Source organism: Acomys russatus, chromosome 3 (assembly GCF_903995435.1).
Source record: "Acomys russatus chromosome 3, mAcoRus1.1, whole genome shotgun sequence".
Classification (NCBI taxonomy): Eukaryota; Metazoa; Chordata; class Mammalia; order Rodentia; family Muridae; genus Acomys; species Acomys russatus.
The window spans coordinates 24435726-24442673 of record NC_067139.1 but is presented as its reverse complement, the minus strand read 5'-3'; positions in this window follow the sequence as shown (position 1 = coordinate 24442673).

The following is a 6948-nucleotide window of genomic DNA, read 5'->3' as shown; positions in this document are numbered from 1 at the left end:
AAAAAAAAGAAATACAGTGGTAGGAGTATACTGTTTTAAAGGGTTTTTGTTTGGTCCTCGAGTTGGTTGATTTTTTTGTTGGTTGTTGTTGTTTTGTTTTGTTTATTTGTTTTTGTTTTGTTTTGTTTTAAGCAGGATCTCATGTGACCCAGGCTGGCTTTGAACTCTTTTCCTCTGGCTTCTACCTCCAATGTGCTGGGGTGTCAGGCAGGTATTTCCACGGCTAGCTATTTGGTTGGTTTTGGGAGACATGTTCTCTCATACTGCTCCAATTGACAGAAGACGTCTTCCAAGTAGTCAGAAGACCTAATGCTGTGAACAAAGTGGTTTAACTTAAAGTGGATAAAACGAATACCTAACTCAATGGCAAAAATATGTGTTCATTTTTCATGACATGGGTCATTCACTATGATAGACCTTAAAGGTCTCACATGCCAAGGTGTGGGTGTGGAGGTTAGAGAGCAAACTTTGGCACTGGTTCTTGCCTTCTCCCTTGTTTGGGACAAGGGCTCGTGTGTTTCAGTGCTCACATTCCAGGCTAACTAGCCTTAGAGCTTATGAGGGTTCTCCTGCCTTCTCTGTCCATCACACCATGGGAGTGCTGGGATTACGGCTCTGTGTGAGTCCTGGGCATCCAAACTTGAACCCTCACACCTGGCATAGCAAGCACTATCCATTGAGCCATCTTGCCAGCCTTCTCTTCCACTTTTTTAGAGACATGGAGTCATATATACCCCAGGGTAGTATTGAACTTGTTATATAGCTGAGGGTAGCCTTGAATTTCTGGCCTTGCCTCCACTGTCTCCCAAGTGCTGAGATTATTAGCATGTACCACCATACCTGGCTATTGTTTCATGTTTAAACTTTTAATTTGCAACTTACTTTTTGGAAAAATAAAGCTTTAAACTGACCTCATTAAAAGCACAGGTGGATGCCAGACTAGTGGCTCACACCTATAATCCCAGCATTTGGGAAGCCGAGGCAGAAGGATTGCTACAAGCTTGAGGCCGGGTAGGGCTACACAACAAATGCCAGGTCACCCATCACTACACAGCAAGACTGTCTCAAAACAAAGCAAAACACAAGCATGAAAAATAAAACATGGGTGGTTTGCTCCCCACTCCTTGGCTCTTCACTTGAGTAAGAGCTCTTGACCAGTTCCTTGAAGGATTTAAGTTAGTGTTTAATTGTGTGCATAAAAAACTCAAAATATGGTTAGACATGAACATTTATGAGTATGTTGTACATTCTGAGAAATGTTGTAGGAAAGCATATCTGAAAGATTGTCTGGCTACCAAGTACAGCTTAAGGTAGGAGATAAAATTGTGCCCAGCATCAGATGTTCGCCTAGCAAAGTCCAGGACTGTGCAATGTTTGGTAGGGAGACAGGTGAGATGAGATTAGGGCAACTGGGGAGTTCAAAGTTATATGAGACAGCTATCTAAAGAGTGGGCCCCTAAAGACTGCTGTAGGTCAAAGGTCAGGGTTTACTGACTCCATTTCCTTAGGAATGAGGGTCTGTATGCTGTGCTGCCTTTGCAGCTGCAGGCATCAGCCTAAAAACAGTAGTTGTGCACAAATTCAGCTGGGAACATCACCTAGTTTCACATCAGGGACAGTGATTGAGACAGATGCCTATGAGGTTTGTGTCCGTCGATGGGCGAGGAACAATATATATGAGTTGGCCCCACTCTTGATTCCTAGGAGTGAGTGCCCAGCCCAGTGCATGGCAGCCGTCCTTCGACCGGGACAGGCCCTCCAGGCACCAGGTGGCATCGTGGTTTCCTCACATTTGAGAAAGTGCCAAAGGCTAGAAAACACAAACTTCAAATGTGTTTAACAACTGGGACAGTCACTTTTACTTTTGTGTGATTTAACTGGTTTTTGTTTCACTTTGCATGTCTTGTGTCTTACATCGATGACAGCTGGAGCCATGTGTCCTTTCTTTCTTTCTTTCTTTCTTTCTTTCTTTCCTTCTTTCTTTCTTTTTTCCTTCCTTCCTTTCTTTCTTTTTTCCTGAAAACATATCTGTTCTGCATCTCGCAGAACTTGAAGGAATAATAGCCACGTTTATTTCATATCATTTGTGCGATGGCTTTATTAGGTTAGCATTTATTTAGAAACTGTGTTTCTATTAACAAACAAAATTAGTATGCTTTTGGAAGATCTCTGAGCCCAAATCGTAGACTATCACAGAAGCCATGGATGACAAGCAATGAAGAGATCATTCTGAAATAATGTCTGAGAGAGCTAGGACTTCACATTTTCAGCCAACCAAACTCACCTGAAGCATTTGTAGTAGAAGGCGTTACAAATTTCCCTTTAGCAGAACTAGTTTTACACTGATCTGAGACTATATTTTGCCCCAGGAGTTCTATCATTTATATGCTTTAGAGATTTTACTAAAAACTAAAATAAATAAAATCCTTCATGACTCATTCCCCTGCATTATGATCTATGCTCTGTAAGAGCATCGATCACATTAAAATCTTCTCTGTGTGTGTCTGTTTTTTCCCTTAAGCTTTCTTTGAAAGAGTCCCTCTGTTTTCAGAATGAGCAGAAAAGAAGTGAAAACAAGTTGAGCAACAGCAGCTGACGTGGCACTGTTGATACGGGCAAGCATTTCCAAATACTAGTTATTCTTTCTATCTTTTTTTTTTTTTTCTTTTGAGACAGTCTTGCTATGCGATCATCAGATGGCCTCAAACTGCTGATCTTCTCGCCTTAGCCTCTCAAATGCTGGCATTACAGGTGTGTGTCACCACGCCCAGCTAGGGTAAAAACTCTTTATCCTTGACCTGTCTTCATAGCTCAGTTTTGAACTTGCTATCTGTATTTTTTTTTTTTTTTTTTTTTTTTTTGCACTCAGTGAATCTGCTTTTCATCATCTCATTTTCCTACATAAATTGTATTAATCCTCGGGTAACTGAAGAGTATATGAGCGGATGTTCTTTTTTTTTTTTTAATTTTTAAATTTTTTAAAATTAATTTATTCTTGTTACATCTCAATGGTTATCCCATCCCTTGTATCCTCCCATTCTTCCCTCCCTCCCATATTCCCCTTATTCCCCTCCCCTATGACTGTTCCTGAGGGGGATTACCTCCCCCTGTATATTCTCATAGGGTATCAAGTCTCTTCTTGGCAACCTGCTGTCCTTCCTCTGAGTGCCACCAGGTCTCCCTCTCCAGAGGACATGGTCAAATGTGAGGCACCAGAATACATGAGAAAGTCATACCCCACTCTCCACTCAACTGTGGAGAATGTTCTGCCCATTGGCTAGATCTGGGTAGGGGTTTAAAGTTTACCACCTGTATTGTCCTTGGCTGGTGCCTTAGTTTGAGCGGGACCCCTGGGCCCAAATCTGCCTATCATAATGTTCTACTTGTGGATGAGCGGATGTTCTTTTCTCTGCATTCTAGCTGCCACCTGAAGAGCTTGTAGCACCAATGAGTCTGGGAGTGTAAGTATCTACCTAAGTACCATGAGAAGAGTGACAATCTGTTTGGGTTTTTTTTTTTTTTTCTTTTACTCTTCTGATTTTTGGGGAATAGGGCACTGCCCCATTAAGTATTCCTAACAAACAAACAAACAAACAAAAAAATCTAACCCGAATCTGATCAAACTTTAGTTGTGGACAGCAGTGCACAAGAGCGTAGCGCTCAGAAGCTCATATGAGTGGGGTGCCGGCAATGAAATCCACACTGCTGGAAATCCTTTAGTCTAGATGAATAAATTAATAATGGATTCATTAAGAAGAAAATGAAAGGATGGATGAGAAGTGAAGTTGAAAGAGACACAGAAGGAAGAAGGACATAAAATAGTTGGAAAGCTGTGTATGCCTTGCCTGTGTTTAGAAAGAAGGACATAAAATAGTTGGAAAGCTGTGTATGCCTTGCCTGTGTTTAGTAATGGTAAGAAGTTATAACCATTTTTTAAGGTGTCACATAGTGTTATAGCTGTGGTTTTGTAAAAAAAAAATTCTGTCTTTTAGGACTCACTGAAATACTTACAAAAAAGATGTCATACATGGATTTTGCTTGTAGATGGAGGTGCCGATAGAACACGGGTCACAAGTTGCCAGTTTTGAAGACGAGTGATAGATGAAGCCCCAGAATTCATTATGCCTGTCTGAATAGCCCCTCCCCACACATTGGGTTTTCTTTTCTTTTCGTTGTGATTTTGAAACAGGGTCTCACTCTTCAGCTCAGGCTTGCCTGGAACTTGCTATCCTCCAGCCTGTGTGTGCTGAGATCACAAGTACGTGCCCTCAGGCCTGGGTATCCTGACTACATCTAAGGAGTTTCACAATTAAAGTCACACACGTTGCTTGTTCTTCAGTCCCACACACACTGCTTTTGTTCTTCCAGCCTCCAGCATTCATTGCTGGAGCAGGACAATGACAGGAGCTGAAGTTTTACGGTCCCCCTCTACCAACCAAGCCATCAAGGGACATAAAAGCTTACACTTTGGACCTTGGGCAATCACTGTAGAATTTTCCACTTCCCTATACTTAGTAAATTGATTTGGAATTCTGTCACTGTCATCTTTAAGCCATGTAGGTAAGCTGTCCATTCTGCCGCAAACAATTCCTTGAACCCAGGCTGTGACACTGTCCTAGAGCCACTGGGGATCGCCTCATAAAAGCAACCGACACTCAGTAAGTGAGCAAATGATCTTTGGAAAATAATTAGATTTGCCAAATCAGTAATATCTCTCCTCTCTCTCTCTCTCTCTGTGTGTGTGTGTGTGTGTGTGTAGGCCAGTGGTAGACATTGTGTGGCACCCTTAGTCACTTCTCCATCTGATTTAAAGATGGCGTTGTTCACTGAACGCAAAGCATGCTTTTTCAGCTACACTAGTTGACCAGTGAGCCCCCAGCATCATCCTATTTCTATTTCCACCCCTGAGTGCTGATGTGACGGAAGCACATGGCCACATCTACTTTTACTTGGGTCCTGGGGATAGTAAGTACATTAATGCTTAAGCCCTCTTCTTCTTCTTTTCTTTCTTTTTTTACATATGTTGTCTATTTTAATGAAGCTGGTCCAGACAGTGTCCCTTGAAACCCCATGTTCCAGGCCAAAAAGTACAAACAGCATCAGGAGGAGCAGTGTCTGTTGTGTACACTTCTGCGTACTTTATCAACTGCTGATGAAAATTAGAACTTTCCTGGGATCTTCTGACCAGACTGCCTTACTCTAGACCCTTTCTTTCTCTCCAGTGACGCTACCTTTGGAGCTAGTTGTCACTCTCACTGTATCTGTCATCCCGACAACAAATGTGATGTTCTTCTTTTGGTCCAGACCCTCAGATTTTAAGAGTAGCTTCAAGCTGAGGAAAGGCCATTTTGTTTTCCAGAGTTCAATCTCTGAAAAACTTCCACCTCCCACTGAAAAATCACAGTCCAGGAGTGAAGCAACCACGTGCTGGAACTTCAGGGCCAACTGGGAGGTCACAGGAAAGCTCGCACTGGCCAGTCTTTAGCATCACAAACCTGAAAATGTACAGTCCTGAAAAGGGCGGCCTCTCTGTGCACCTATAAAAGTCTTTAAAAGAAGAAGGGCAATACTAAGGGAGCTGAGGTCTGATCACCCAAAATCAGCACAACAAAAACAACCAATAATGAATATTCAACACTAGAATTCGGATCACCAGATGCTCTAAAGAGGTGGAGTGCCAGCATTCAAAATTTCATTTTGAAGACCACATGACAAAAGAACTATTTTTAAAAATAAAAAAGGAATGAAGGAAAAGGGAAAAAAAAAATAGAAACAATTATCTAAACTGTCAAGTGACACACACCCCCGTGCCCAGCCCTAAACTCCAATCATATCTTCTTCCTCCAATCCCAGTTCTTTTGGAGTATGATTGACTACCAGTAATCCTCTGACCTTCAAAGAGAAACCCGAGTGAATCCATTGGAACTCCTCGTCTTTGACAGTAGGACTCTTTGAGTTTCTTGAGATGTATTATCCTTTTCGCTTTGGAATATAACTCATTGCTATCCTGCCCGATAACTTTGAGTTCAATGCATTCGCCTTCCTTCTCATCCCCTCAGTCCTCAGTTGAGGATTTTGCCTCCATTTCAGCAGTTCTAGTCCACGATTCATGCATGCATTGCTTTTGAACTGAGCTGAGGCAGCCAGCGCGGCGTCATGGCCACATGTAGCACCAACCATTTGGCTGTTTCTAGTCTATGTGTGCCACCTGGCTGGTTACCTCTTCTCTTCTCAGTTTCATGCATCTGTCTTCCTCAGAGTCTGGGGTGAATCTGCCCCTAGGATTCTTAAAAATAAGATTGCCCCAAGATAGCATGGCATTTGAGGATGACCCAAACTGCTTCTGGTTGAATCCTAATTCCTCAATAGTCAACTGCCTATGTGACCCACTATACATTAGCTGACTTTCCCAAGCCTCAGTTTCCTTATCCATACAATGGGGTTAGTGTTACAGAACTGCTGTAAATTCCTTAGATAGTTTGGACGTGTATACTCAATAGTTACCAGAAAATACCACATTCGACCAGAAAGAATGATGGTGGAGCTCTCTGCTATGATTTTTTGTTAACTTTTGGATCACTGTGTTCCCTGTTTCCCAGACAATGATGAGGTCTGCCAGGTTGTAGCAGTGTGAGTGGTTGAACCACACACTGAGGAAAAGGCTCCTCACACTCTTTTTAAAAATATATATACTTTGACAATTTGACACGTCTTGATCATAGTCCCCTTACCCACTAACCTCCATTGTCCCCTTCCCACTCTGTTGATTTCTTTCCAACATGGCCACATCTTGGTCTTAGTGACTCTCTGAGTTTTAGGGACTCCATGAGCCTGAGTGTGGGTTCCTTTACTACTGAAGAAAAATGGCGCCCCTTGCTTGACCAGCCATTAACTACCAACAGCTCTTCAACTCTTCAGCTAGGGCTGGGGCTTCAGGCGCCACCTCCC